Raw genomic sequence first — 15,298 nt, forward strand, 5'->3', positions numbered from 1 at the left:
AGTGGGTAGGAGGTAGGGGAATTGCTTTTCTAGGGCAATAAACAGGGCGACTGCAGAACAGACTTGTGACCTCACACACATAAGCCTGTAGGAAACATTATGGAGAATTCTCACTTGGTATGAATCCAGTGGCTCACTGACCTGGGATAAACTGCTATCTTCTGTTTAAAAGACCACAATCTCCAAATCAATTGTAGTCCCCAGTAGTGCATTCATTTCTTACTGCAAAAGTAACCCAATTCATGCCCCTGATCCTCCTAGGGAACCACTCACTATGTTTGTATTCAGTAAATATTTGGGGAAAGATTTGTGCTCATAGTCTCAACATGAAGATCAGTTTCTCGGCGTAGCAGAGTTTACATTATAGCCCGTTAGCCAGTACCAAGTACATCCAAACCTCCTCAGGCTGTGTGATGCTCTCTTTAGGTCCTCGAAGACTCGGGAATCACGTGTTTCATCATCCTGACTCTTTGGTTCTACAACTATAACGACAGCTATTCCTCACAGAGGCATTTTTTAACCCCAGAATCTAGCAGTAAACAGGTTTACCATTAGCAGTCCAAGGGACCTTTGGCTAGGATCTTGTCATCAATGTAAAGTTCATCAGTAATACAGCACAGTTAAAAGAAAGTCTACTGCAGGAGTTTTATCTCCAGATGGTAATGACGGGGGTGTCACTGAAACCCCGTAGACCTTCCTCGATGCTCCATATGTTGACAGAGAGCTCGTGCAGACATCTCCATAAATGTTACTGCTGTGTTTTAAGACTTCCGCCAGCATTCTGCCTTCCCATTTTCTATGATTTTCAGATTTGGCTACTTCAAGGACTAGACTGCTTCTTTGTTATTTCCTATCTTCAGCTTATGTATTGGCATTGCTCCACTGGAAATTATTGGATCCATGATAAACAAAACCATGCTAAAGTCAGAGATATTGAACAAATTGGCTTCTCTTGTGTCAATTAAGACATTTGGAATACTTGTGGCTTCGTTGATGTTTCTATTTTACTGTTTGATCATCACAGTAAAACTAATTTTAAATGCACTATTTACAACAGGTTTCTACAAGTTTATTTACATGTTGCTTTATAAATCTGGTAAGCTTCAGTGACACTATTTCTGATGTATCCTCTCTCTTCTTCTGATTAGATTAAGTTTTCCATTTTTCTGAACTTTCAACATATCTCTTTCCCATTGGAGCTAGTTCTTTTTCTTCTGCTTTTTGGGAAACTTAATGACTGCATGTACTTCAGGTGCCTACAAGTTGTATCTCTTGCTCCTTTTTAATTCTGTTCCATTTCCTTCTTTATTATTTATGTTTAAAATATCATTAACAACAAAAGCAAACATTTATTGAATGGCTCTTCTGTGGTGATGTTATGCTAAGTAAAACGAAGATACATAGAAGGGGGAAGATCACTATGTGTGTGTGTGTGTGTGTGTGCGTGTGCGTGTGCGTGTGCGTGTGTGTGTGTGTGTGTGTGTGTGTGTGTGAAGGTTCACTTCCTTTGTTTAATAGTCTCTCTTGTCTTATTTGTAATAAATCCATATTTCCTTTCAGCCCCCTTCCCTCTTGAATTCTAAATGCTTCTTTATTGTTTTGCTAGTAGAATCTTGTTCAAAAAGCAGAGATAGGTACAGAGTCTGTCAGGAAAAGAGTTAAAAAACCTCTACTTTCCCAGCTAACTGTGGCCCACAGGCTGCTAATTAGCTTGATGGATCAGCACCTGGTCTGGTTATGAATGCTCAGAAGCCCATTGGCTGCTGGCAGCTGATTCCCGACTCCCTGAGGTTTGGAGATGTATCAACCTGAGCAGAGAGAGCTGGCACTTGCTTAAAGGGTAGCTGTAGCCAATTATTCATGTACTCCTTCGGACTTGACTTAGCTGAAGGAAGAACCATGCTTTCAGACACATTTGAGGCAGCCTTTTCATTCACAATAGGTTGCATCTACCTGGTGTACCTGGCACATTTTTCCTTTTTTGGTGTCATTACAGTACAGTAACTAATATCAGTACAACCTACAATTATCTAAAGGATAACAGAGTTATGCTATATTTTTTATATATTCTTATTCCCCCTTCATCCTCTTTTCTATTTCTTATTCCCCAAGAAAGTTTTTTAAGTCAATCTGTCTTATTCTTCTGATTTCAGGGGTTTTTAAAAATATAGATATGTTTATTTTGTGTATTGGTTTATATGATACCCAAACTCTAGATATTCTGCTAAAGTTTTGCTGACCCAGGAGGCATCAATTATTGGGCATGGATTTGTGTCTCTGCCTTGCCATTTAGCTGTGTGACCTCAGGCAAGGTTCTTAGCCTCTCTAAGCCACAGATACCTCATCTGTAATCTGGAAAGCCTAATTTCCTACATCAAAAGGACATTGGAATGATTATACAAAATCATATTCACTTTTTCCCCTTAATAGTTACTACTCATATTCATCAGCCCCCAACAATTGAGTGTCCACTGTGCGCAGAGCCCAGTAACGGAGCTTGAGGAAAGATATAAACTAAACAGAATATACATAGCTTCTGTTATATCCCTCAAAATGCATGGCCTGAACAAAAAGGGAGACTACTCAGAGGAAACAAAGCATGTGATAATCCAGCATTGGCTCGACACTCATCTTCCCACACACGTGTGCACACGTCTATTTTCTGTCCATTTTCATTTGTGCCAACATGGATGCAAATCTCAATGCCTCTTTGAGTCCCTTCATTAGTCTAATCACACACAGAAGCATCAGTCAGTGACTTAGTCTTTACTGCAGATTTCATGAAAATGGGGAGGTGGAGGTGTTTACAGCATAAACCCCAGACAAACAAATTTGTTGAAAGCCCAGGCGTTCTCTTCCTCCACAAAGACTTTGCCCTCCATGCCTCCTCTTTCTTTCCCACCTTCCTCCCATGGAAGGACCATGCAGACCCCTCTCCTTGTCAGACGTGCAGAAGTTCAGCAACCCTCTTGAGGTACTTGAGTGTGCCCATGGGGGAGTCTCCCACTTCCCCCAGGCAGCTTATCAAAATATTTCTTCCTCAAAAAAATAAATAAATAAATAAAAATAAATAATAAAGAGCCTCTGGCTCCAGATCATAGGGTGGGAGAGGAACGAACACACACACACACACACACACACACACACACACACACATACACACACATTTCTTCCAAACACAGTGATAAAGTAACACAGGTCAGTGAAGTTTCCTCCATCTCTCTATACACCCACTGTCTTATTTACTTCTCACAATATCCTTGGAAAGTAGGTATTATTATACCAGTTTTATAGATGAGGAAACCAAAGCTCAGAGAAGTTAGGGAACTACTCTGGTGCAGAAGCCCTACTTTGTATACTTCTTGTGAGGATTAAATAGGATGACATATTGTCCCAGTGCAAGTCACAGAGATGGTAATGGTGCATCTGCAAGCAGGAGTAGTAGCAGCAGAGGACGTAATAACGGTAACATCCTTGTCCTGTCCAGCTTGCATGGCCTGCATAATGAAGGTCCGTGACAGGACCAGCTACACAGTTTGCAGAATCCAAAATGGGGTTCTGGCCAAAGGCAGGGAAGTCAATCTCCCCGTCCCAGAGGCCCACCCCAACCTATGGCAGATGAGTGACGTCCTCCCCTGCCCTGCCAGGATGTGCTTGGTATTTGGGTTGGAGGGAGTGAGAGACCCCTGCTGAGTCATCCACCAGGTTGCTCACAAACAGACCATGTGTGGCAGCTTTGGGCAGGAATGGCTTTTGGCTTGCTTATCCCAAGAAGCCACAGGATGTGTAACCTTTCACACCAAGACCACCCACCGCCACCAGGGGAGGAAGAAGCGTAAGGGCTGAATGAAGGCCATCCCCTGTCCCACCTTTATCAGTATCACCTGATTGCTACCCCAGGCAAAGGGCAGCAGTATTTGCAGGGTCACCCAGGGAGGGGCTGGAGGGAGAGGCTCCTGGGCAGGGCCCTGGGCATCAGGAGACAGGGAAGAGACAGCCAAAAACTCTTCCTGGGAAGACCACATGTGGGCTGAGGTTCTAAGCCCCAGCGCATGCGCCATAGTCCCATCAGACTTCACTTACAAGACACAAATCTGACATTAAAATCATTTAGAATTGCAAGACTGCAACTGCAAAGCATTAAACCAAATCCAGGCCCCTTCTGAAAACTCGGCTCCATAGGACAACACTCATCACCTACTGATGCAGTCACCCTGACCAACGATGGATATGCAAGTGCTTCAGAAACTTTTAGTGCTGTATAAATGTAAAGCACTATTTGCCATAATCCTATTAAGCAATAATACTGGGTCCTAGCAACTCTGTTGGCATTTACTTGGTAGCCCCAGATTTGTAAGAACAAAGGAGACCTCTGATACTTGCTTGCCCCCAGGGAGGAAACATGTTCCCTGCTCCTTCAGCTGAGAGCGTGCATGCATTCTGAGTGACAGGGTGAAAGCAGAGTTTTCCGGGAGCATCCATGCCCTCCTCACAAATCTCCCTTGTCACAGATATGCCGAGGCAGAGAGCTGACTCCTCCTCAGATTAGAATTGCCAATCCTCCTTCTAAGCAGGAGAAAGGAACTCCCATCCTGGAGCTTCCCGCAGCATCTGCTCCCCTCCGCCCTCCTCCCCAGACTTCCAGGAACAAAGGGCTCTAACACATGTCTCTATTACCTTTGAACTTGCAAATCTGGGCTGTCCCAGTGCCTTGAGTCACCCCTCCGTCCTGTGGGCCAGACTGGACTGTAGCACCCCACTGCACCCGTGTTATGCATAGACTTGACTTCATGCATTTCAGCAGAGAGATCCGCAAGAGCGTTTTTTTATCTTTATAAGAGCATCCAGTGATTTGGAATAAACTAGTTATTAAACAACTTCTTGATCTACATCATAATTAGAAAAAGCAGCTGAGAGAAAGGGGAGAAAATGCAAATTAGAACATTCTCACCCTCCATACCCACAGGGACCCATTTAGAGCAAAGTAGTAATTTACTAAATGATAGCCTAATGGCCTGAAAGAGTTAATGTGTCTTCCCACGTTATTTCCACCCAGAGAGTCATTGCTACCCTAGGGTACCATGGCTCATCCTACCCTTGGTCTTGACAGTGTACAGACCTAGCAGGTTAAGTGGATTTTCACAGCCCCTTGCTACAGACCCCACCTTAGGGTTCAGGAAGGAGGGAATGAGTGAAAGCTTCTTGAGGAGTGTCCCCCCCTGCCCCCAGCCCCCAGCACCACCTTCCATCAGAAACTCCAGGGAGACTACATTACTTTTTCCCCAGGATTTTTCCTCTTGAGTGGGGGGGGGTGGGTGGGGGGGGTGGAAGGAACACTCCTACCGAGTGTCAGGCTGGGCATTACTCTACAAGCATTTCAGAGCAAAGCTGTTATCAGTCACTATTCTGACAGACCGCCTCACAGCATCTTGCCCAGTGCAACAGCTGCAATGTCATGGGAAAAGACTTGAGGCTTGGAGTTAGGAATTTTGAATTCCAGCCATGGTTCTGCTACTTACTGTGTCCTTGAGTAAGTCAATGAAGCTCTCAGGGACTCAGTTTCATCATCTATGAAATAGGGAATAGTATTAGTCATACCAACCTCTGGGTTGTTGTTTAGAGGATTAATTGAGATACCTTGTGAATATATTTCATCAACTAGAAAATATAACTGCTCATTATTTAAGGAGACAGAATGGCATAAAGAAGAAAATATGGATCGTAGAGCCATATATCCTAGATTTAATGCCGGTGCTGTTAGATCTTGGAAAAATTACTTAACCTCTCAGAGCCTCCATAATTTCTTCATCTGGAAAAAAAAAATACTAGAATAATAATAACAGGGTTGTTGAGGTAATGCATATAAAGGCCTGGTACATAGTAGGTATGCAGGAAATATGTTTCTTTCCTTCCTGTCTCTTTCCCATTTGCAGAAACATCTTCTGCAGGTATGCACTTCTCTTTGGCTCCAGAACCTCAAAGTCTCACTCCTGCCCCCTGTGGCTCAGGCAGACTCTGCTGCATCCTCATGCTGAGTTCTCTGGCTCCTTTTCTCCACTCCCCAGGAGGATGCTGGAAGGAGGAAAGAAGGGAGACCCCAATCTCAAGGGCTAAACATAAACATGTTATTCTGACCTGCACCTGTGTGACAAAGGTCTGTGCAAAACTTGTTCTTGATGATTTCTTAACCCTGAACTAGATTCAATTAAATTGTTTTAAATGTTTAGAGCCCTTGGAAGTACTGACCCCATCAGTTTATTGTACCTCCATCACATGCCCTTGGAAGTACTGACCCCATCAGTTTACTGTACCTCTGCAGGTACAGAACCTTCATCGTTCCCTACTCAACGTTGTTCCTTCCCTGTTTTTTCACCATCCGCCTAATTTCCAGAGGTCATCCTAGACCCTGCCTTCTCTCTTGCCCTCCCCTCCATTCCGTCACCAAGCCATTGAGATGCTGCGCCTTCGTATGTCAGGTCCACCCTCATCCACTTTATCTCCTCTCTCACAACCCTTACTTCAGTGGCTTGTCATTTTCCACCTGGATTTCCACAGTGGCTTCCAAAATAATTTTTATATCAGAAGATTTTTTTTTCCTCTTCTTTTTAGGGCCACACCCATGGCACATGGAGGTTCCCAGGCTAGGGGCCAAATCGGAGCTGCAGCTGCCGGCCTACACCACAGCTCATGGCAATGCCAGATCCTTAACCCACTGAGCAAGGCCAGGGATCAAGCCAACCTCATGGTACCTAGTCAGATTCGTTTCTGTTGCACCACAATGGGAACTCCTGTTTTGAGAATTAAATAAGATAATAAATTTTGCCTTTGTTAGCACATGGCACACGGCCTCTGGCCCCTAAAAGGTACAGAATCAATGGTAACTACACAACAGTTTCAGGGAGGTTTTTCACTTAATTTTAGATTCTTGGTGTTCCTGTTGTGGTTTGGTGGGTTAAGGACCCAACTAGTATCCATGAGGTTGCAGGTTTGATTCCTGGCGTCGCTCAGTGGGCTAAGGATCTGGTGTTGCCACAAACTGCACACAGGCACAGATGCAGCTCAGATCTGGTGTTGCTGTGGCTGTCATGTAGGCCAACTGCCTCTCTGATTCAACCCCTAGCCTGGGAACTTTCATTTGCCACAGGTGTGGCCCTAAAAAGAAAGAGAAGACCTTCGTAGTAAAGGCCCCAATGATGGGAGAGACTTCTTCAGTTGGTAATGAGCTCCCTATCCTTGGAAGAGTCCAAGTCTTGAGTAACTCTTTCATTAGAAGTCATAAAGGAGATTCAAGTATCAAGTGGGAGGTTGTGGTAAATTATATTTAAGTACCCTTCCGAGTAATACCAGGATACCTTTAATTATAAGTGCCAGAAACCCAACTCAAATGGCTAAGGCAAAAAAAAAAAAAAAAAAAAAGGAATTTATTGGCTCACAAAAGAGATAAAGTCAGAGGTTTTAGGCAGGACTGGATCCAGAGCCTTGAACCCTACGACTGGAATCCCTCAGTTTCTACATATCTCTGCTCTGCTTCCTGTGCACTGGCTTCACTCTTGGGCAGACCCTCCCGAAAGAATGGACACTGGCAGCTCCAAACATTCAGCTCAGCACCCCAGTCATGCCAGTGTCATCAACTCAGAAACCTCACTGAAGAGGTGCTCCTCTTTCCCAATATTCCCAATAGAGTCCTGGTCCCCCGCCTCCCTGAACAATCAGTCCACTGTGGCTGAGTGATGGGATCCTTCATTAGGCCAGAGGATCACGGATCCTCGCTAGAGTCAGCTCTTTCAGGACTTTCTAGAATGTCAGGGTTCAGGGCTGGAGAAGTGGGTCCCCAATGAAAAATATCAGACTTTTGATAACAAAAGTAGAGAGACTGGGGACTAAGCAGGAAAAAAAAGTGAACCTCAACCATACCTTACTATTCCAAGATTCAATTATTCCAACCCTAAATTATTATTTTACTATAAATACAGTTATGATTAATAGTAATATTATGAACATAATATTAATATAATTGGTACTTTAAATAGATTAGTGTTAATTATTTTTAATATTTATTATGTAATTCTTTCTCCCTTTGCCCTATGTATTTCAGTACCTCCAATGTGCATTGCTGGAGAATTAGCATAACAAAACACATAATCACCATCAAATGATAGGCTATCTTGCCCTCCATGAAATCCTGTGGAGGTGGGGGAAAGCCTTATTTTAAGTCTATTATACAAAAAGTTACTGTCCACTCTCAGGTGCCCAGGCACTTCAGCACTTACACAGCTGATAAGCACACTGAAAGGTGCTATGGGAATGAATTTTGTTATTTAGGTCTGTTGATAAGTTGGAGGAGCATCCTGATTCTGAAGGCTTATGAATTAATATTTGAACTTAATTCTTTGGTTGAATAATTATTACGCTCCAGGTTTTGCGTTAGATTTTTTTACATGGATGCAGCCATTTAATCCTTAAACAACACGCTTAAAGAACAATTATCCCTATTTTATCAATGTAGGAACTGAGGTGCAGCTAGGTTAGCAATTTGCTAGTAAAGTATACAGCCAAACTTGAACCAGATCAGACAGAGCCCCTGGCCTTTTTCTGTACAAGGTCTCCAAGTACAAGTCTCCACTGTGCTGTAAACCATATTTTTCTGATCCAAAAATCAGATCTCATGGTTTGATTCACTTAAAGGGTGCCATCCTGGGAAATCGGTAATGTATAGCCACTTAGTGAAACGGACATCCAGATCAGATTACAGAGCATTCTCTTCTCATGGCTAACCTTGAAAGTTGCTGCGAGCGTTGAGCACAGCTGCTTGGTTGGCTAAAGGTGTTAAAAGGATGAGGTACTTAACACCTGTGCCAGGCAGCTGAAACTGATTCTCAGGGGCTGCTTGTAAGCAAAGGCTGCAAGTGAATGTCTTAGCTATGGCTCAGTGGAGCTATACATGGCTCAGGCCTTGAATGTAGTTAGCAGCCAAAAGAAGTCCCTAGGTCTTAATTCAGACGACTGGGGCAGAACATTCCTGACAGATGGGCCTCAGTGTTTACATTCATTCCCCCTGGATTCCAAGCCTGCTTGCCTTCAGGAAAAAGTGTAAGTCCCTTCTGCTCTGGGTTGTGTTAGCCTGGGCTATAAATATGCGCCTGGTTAATAGGTAGCCCATAAGTTGCTTTAAATTTGCCATCCAAATAAAGGAATTTCTCTACAGCAGAAGTATGCTCATGCAATAAAAATAATAAAATCTATGAGTGCTGGAAATTAGCTTATGCCTTACATGTCCCATTAATGACAAGCAAGCACTGAGTAGAACCAGACTGCTTCTGCAGTGGACATAACCATCCAACAGCCATACATGCGTAAACACCACTCAGACTCTCCCCTGATGCCTACCTCTTGTGGAACGCCTTGATTTTGTCACTTTGACATCATACAGACTCTTTCTCTCTGGGTCCTGTGCCATGCCCTCTAGCTACATATATCATTTTTTTTTTTTTTTTTTTTTGCGAAATGTAAAGCCCCACTTTCTGCATATTGGAAGGTAATTCCACAATATCATGGTTATAAATCCATATTTTGTAGGACTCCTAGCTCTACAATTACTTAGTTCTGAAATATCTTTCTAGCAGAAACCTGTTCATGTGGTTTAAAAGATTTATTTGGGAGTGAAGTTTCCTGATACTTTCCATCCTGGCCTGTGGGCTCTGTGTCATCCCGCAGTGGAAAATGGAAAATGTGGGCGCTGTCCAGAGTTCTGACCTCAAACCTTCTCTTTCATAATTCTACGTGTGGTACTCACTGAGACAGTTCCACTCCCAGGCCCTCCAACCGGCAGTAATCAGCTGCTAGCAAATCATATTTCTTGCCTTCAGCTCCAGATTTATATTCTGTCTTCTTTCTGCATGTGTCTATTTGGAGAGCTACTAAAATTCAATGTGTCTCAAGCTTCCTTTCAAGTGTTCAATAAATATTCACCTAATGCCTAGCTGGGTCAAGAGTGGAACATAAATAATCACATAGACAAGGTCCTTGACTGCATGCAGCCTTAGGAGGAGATCCATAACTTAACAAGCAATTACCCAAAAAAAATGATAAATCTATATTAGATGAAGCGAAGTTACTGTGAGAGCATTTTGTCTCGGCCAGGGCAGAACAAGGCATATATTCAGATTTTCCTGGAATATGTTACATATTAGTTGAAATCACTGAGATTTTTCCATAGGGAGTTACCCAGAGAAAGAGTTCCACAAAGTTAGAACCCATCTCTATTCTACCTTCCTATCCCTAAGCACCCAGCTCAATGTTGGAGATCACAGGCATTCAATAAATCATGGCATAATGAGTAGAAGTATTTTTATATACTACCATTTTAATAAATCACTAATATGGTATAAAGGATCATGGGACAGCTCTCTCTAGCAAATACACCCACGAATGAAAAATTTAAAACATGGTTATCGGTAAGACTGATGCTAAGTTATCAGAGCTTTCATATAAAGTCAAAAGTTCTCAGTCTCTCTCACTTTCACATCACCTTCTAATCCTATTTACATCTGAGGCTGCCTCTCTGGGCTTTGTTTACTGATCTGAGATACTTCCAGCTTTAAGTTTTGTACGTTTGGCATTATAATTCTGAAGGACAGTGGCAGCTTCTATTTAAGTAGGTTTGTGACACGCCTGCTTTTTAATGGTATTTTAAAGTATTTTTTCCTTTGCTTAAAAATGCTCAAAGCGATATAGGGGTAGGGGGTTAAATGGTGCAAACTACTAGGTATAAAAGCTTCAAGGATATGCTGTACAACATGAGGAATATAGCCAATATTGTGTAATAACTATAAATGGAGTATAACCCTTAAAAATTGTGAATCACTATTATATTATATTCCTATAGAATACTGTATATCCACTATACTTCAATAAAAAATAAAAATGCCCAAAACAAACTAAAATCTGTACAGTATAACACCGTGCAATACTAAGATAAGCTAGCATTGAGACAAGAAAGATTTTTTACTTTAATACTCTTAAATATAAGAGTAATTTCTTCCTCCAGGAATCTCAAAGCAGTTTTCTTAAGTACATAATTCTAGTTGGCTTAAGACCAACAGCCAGAGATGAATCTATGTTATATCATGGAATTCCATGGTTGATCTATGAAAATCAATCTTCCTTGTTTCAGGGGATAAATCTATATCAGTCTATCAAAAAAGAAGTGCCTGCCTTTTTGTTCATTGTCTTCCTAACCCAGGAAGCCATCCTCCTTCTAGACTTGCATGATACCCCTCCATAGCTCCAGATGGAATAGTCAACCCTTTTGGCACTTTTCCCTTGTTTCCCTGGAAATTTTACTCAAACATAAAATCTTTCCCTCGTTGGGGTTAGCATTGAAGGTAATAGGTTTCTATTCCTATTCTGCCTCAGACCTCTGAGACATTTCCATCGGAGTGCATACCTCCATTCTGTGAATGTGTGAGGTGTTGAATAAAGCTCTTTTAAAAACCATTTTAGCTAACATTTTTGGAGTGCTTTTTATGCACCAGATACTACAGTTAATTCTTTACAACATGTATAAGTTATTCAACAAGGATTCAATCAGAGAAGCAGGACTAGTAGGAGGTATATACCACGAGATATATTGCAAGGCCCTGACCCCCTATCATTGTGAGGACTGTCTAGGCAAGGCTGAAATTCGTAGGGCAGGCTGTCGGGAGGAGCAGGTTTAAACTCTTTGGCAGGGACTGAAACAGCCATTCGCAGATGCAATTTCCTTTCCTTTGGGGAAACTTCAGTTCGGCTCTTCAGGTCTTTCAACTGATTGAACCAGATTATCTGGGATAATCTCCCTTAGATAAAGTCAGTTGATGATAGACTTTCCTCACATCTACAAATATCATCACAGCAACCCCCCCGCCCCCCCCCACCGAGATTAGTGTTTGATTAAGTAACTGGGGACTATAACCTAGTCAAATCGGCACATCAAAAAGACCACCACACACACACACACACACACACACACACACACGTTGGTCGTCTCCTTTCCTCCTAACCACAGCTCTGTGAAGTGGTTTCCTTTATTATCATATTCATTTTACAAAGTGGAAAAGGAAAGCTGGAAAAAGTTCAGAAACTTACTCAGGATCACAAAACCACTAGGTGGAGTAGCCACTACTTGAACCCACAGGCCTGTTTCCAAAGTTAGGAACTTTGCATAGTACTACCTCCAAACCAGTGAATAAAGTATTGTAATTCTATCCCTCTAAATCCATTCAAAGGACTCATTTCAATGTCTTCTATATCTATTTGAATCTTATAACCATCTGAAGACTTTCTGAGACTAGAGTATTCAACATGGTCTTGAGAATAATTTTCTAATGCAAATTGGAGAATCCCCAGTGTAAGTCCTTTCTGACGGAAAATTGCTGTTCTTAAATAAGCAGGTTCAGAAGGGTTGCATTCCCGGTGGCCTGTAATGGAATGAGTGCTTTACATTGCATTGAGGATACAGGGAGTTTGGAACTTGGTACTACACGAGTCATTACAAGGCGGTACTATAAGGTATTCTAGGTATAATTGGTACCATAAGGTAATTTTTCTAAATTACCTCATTTTTCAAGAAAAAGTATGTTACTTAACATGAGTATTAAAAATAAGATGTAGACACCCTCCAAATAAAAGAACATGAGATTACATACGGTTCAGATCTTAAATAACATAAATTGGCATTTGACTAATTTCTAGCAAAAAATAAAATAACTGAAGGAAAAAATAATCCTGACATTGAATATCCTGGGGCATCATAGTATCATGATAAGTATCTGAATAAATGGCAAGAATTCATGGTTTTGTTCTGCTTCTAATTAGGCTAGGTCCTTGGGCAAGTGCATTAACCATTCTAGGTATCAATTTCCTTTTCTCCAATAGGAGAGGGTTTCAAAAGCTGATCTCATCCCCTTTATACTATTCTAAAACATAAAAATGTCTAAAATTTTCAACTATAAGTAGGGCTAAATAGTGCCAAAGGGTAAAAAGTCATTTTTCTGTGAATTATTTAATGTTTTTACCCTAACCAGTTGGAGAGTATATTGATAAGACCTTTATTTTTAATATGCATACCTGGAGGTCATCGCCAAATTTCATAACTACCATGCTGAAGTTAATTTCCAGGACTATAGTATTTCATATGTGAACTGATCATGCTGAATGGAGCATCAGCCACCCTGGACAGCAACTTTCCCTCCCAGGTCCTCCAAGAAGAGTTTTCATCAGTCAAACCCAAGTGCTGGCAGAGAATTCGATTTCTGTCATTCTCTAGAGGTCCTGCAGACACAAAATGGCCTGTAGCCCCAAATGATTCTAGACTGCAGAGGATGCAACACAGCACAAAACTGATAACATAACTGCTTTCTAAAGCGCCTGCAGTTCATTGCTAACAAATGACATCTCTGAGGTAGCCCAATATTGTTGCTGGAGAACAATACTGAGAAGAGAATGATGCCCTGGGAAATGTCATTCTTTGGTTATTTGCAAGATTGGGAAACCAAGAAACCACCTCAAGTCACATGTGTTTCCATTGCAAAGTAAGAAATAGAACTAAATGGCCGAACTCATCAAAATTTGCTAATCTCAAAAATCAGACATCCAAACATGCCACAGGCAAGAAGGCAAGTCATATTCAGTAAAAAGTACACCAGCTCATGTCCAACCCGTTCGGCTTTCTAGAGGTATAAGATGTAACATCAAAAAGCTTCATGAAGCCCTTATGTAAGTGAGAAATTGTGGCTAAGGGCTCACTCTGGAAACTGACAGGCGTGAGTTTATATTTTAGCTTGGTCCTTTGCTAGTAGGATGGCTTCAGAATACACTGAACTTCACCAAAGCAGACAATGACATGACAGTAGACAAAACAGTGGACGTTTAATGTTTCTTGTTTAAGAAAGTAAATATTGTCCCCTAACTACTAGTTGCAGATCTAAGTCTTTTTTTTTTTTTAATCTGTAAAGCAAGAATAACAACAAAACCTACATCGTAGAGTTGTGAGAATTAAATGAGATAGTTCGCAGATGCTTGGCAAATAAGTGCTCAGCAAACGTTACCTGTTATTTTAAAAATGAACATTTATATTTCAGTGGCTGATATTTTGCCGTTAATCAAAATCAGTGTTCTTTGGTTTTAAAGCCATAAATTCATACTCTTATTTGAACTCTAGCAAGTGAACGTGTCCTGAATGATAATGATTTGGAGTTTTATCACTGTGTTATCCTGTTTCCTTAAGTACTTTTTAAAGTACCTTCATTCCCATCTATTTTTCACAGACTGTTACCTTGTGTTCAGCTGTTGGTTATCCTCTGTGGGAATCTGTGGTTTGTATCCCAGACTAAGTGGGCAACTCAGGCGTTTGGATGGAAAGTTGAAACACCAAGGAACTGAAGTGCGTGGGTTGCCAGATATGTTCATTCAAATGCTATGGTATTAAGCAGTCTGTATGCCACATACTATTTTTATTTATTTATGGCAAGAGCACACCAATGAGGTTAAATTATATATATATAATTGTCTCATATATATATGAGACAAGCCTTCTCTTTTAAGGCCAGATGTACTTCATTTAGTTGGCATAATTTTGAAGAGAAACCATTGCCAAAGTCAATTTCGACAACTCTTGGTAGCAGTACAACGGTAACTTTTGTGGGAAATGGGGGCGGGCGTGCTGTGTGAATTCTTATCAAAATCTCACCCCACGTCTTAACCTTGAGCCCCCAGGTCAACTGGGGCCGATCACTGCCCTCTGAGAACCGCTGGAACGCTAGTCGCTTAGGGTGGTGCCACCATCAGTCACACTAGTTGAGGACTGCTCTGGCTTCTCCTGCGTGGTGAACTCTAGCAGCTTGGTTAGTGGGAGGAAACTCAACGCGGCCTCGGGGACAGAGCAGGATCTGACTTCTCCCCCCTTCCTCCTCCTCCTCTTCCCCGCGGCGGCAACCGCGGCAGTGGCGGCTGCTGCCACCGCTGCTGCCGCTGCCGAGCTGGTCACCTGGGTGCCTGCGGAGCTGCTTGCCTGCTGCCTCTGCGGCCGCCTCTCGCGGTGCGAGGAGGGGGCGGCGAAGAGCGAGATATCCATAGTAACACAGGATGCGCCCGGCGCCGAGCGGGAACGAGTGCGGGAGGAGGAAGCCCCCGCGCGCCAGCAGCCCGCGGTGCTAGGCACTCTGCAGCCCCCGCGCGCCGTGCCCGAGCCCGCTTCGCTCTCGCACTTAGGGTCCGATTGAGTGGTAAGCCCTCCGGGAACGAAACCGACACCTCCCAC

At 42.4% G+C, this 15,298-nt stretch overlaps 1 protein-coding gene across 23 annotated transcripts in view; it reads left to right on the plus strand.

The window, feature by feature from the left end:
- The window catches only part of ANKS1B (ankyrin repeat and sterile alpha motif domain containing 1B), a 1,068,238-nt gene that overhangs the window by 891,326 nt on the left and 161,614 nt on the right, over positions 1-15,298 (plus strand). The window contains exon 1 of one of the 23 annotated variants that reach the window (XM_021093016.1): positions 11,941-15,263. The exons of 20 other annotated variants lie outside the window; for them this stretch is intronic. The gene's annotated coding sequence lies outside the window, so the exon portion shown is untranslated. Of the gene's footprint in view, positions 1-11,940; positions 15,264-15,298 lie in introns of those variants that run through there. 2 more of the 23 variants (XM_021093018.1, XM_021093021.1) reach the window with 2 other exon arrangements.

Source organism: Sus scrofa, chromosome 5 (assembly GCF_000003025.6).
Source record: "Sus scrofa isolate TJ Tabasco breed Duroc chromosome 5, Sscrofa11.1, whole genome shotgun sequence".
Classification (NCBI taxonomy): Eukaryota; Metazoa; Chordata; class Mammalia; order Artiodactyla; family Suidae; genus Sus; species Sus scrofa.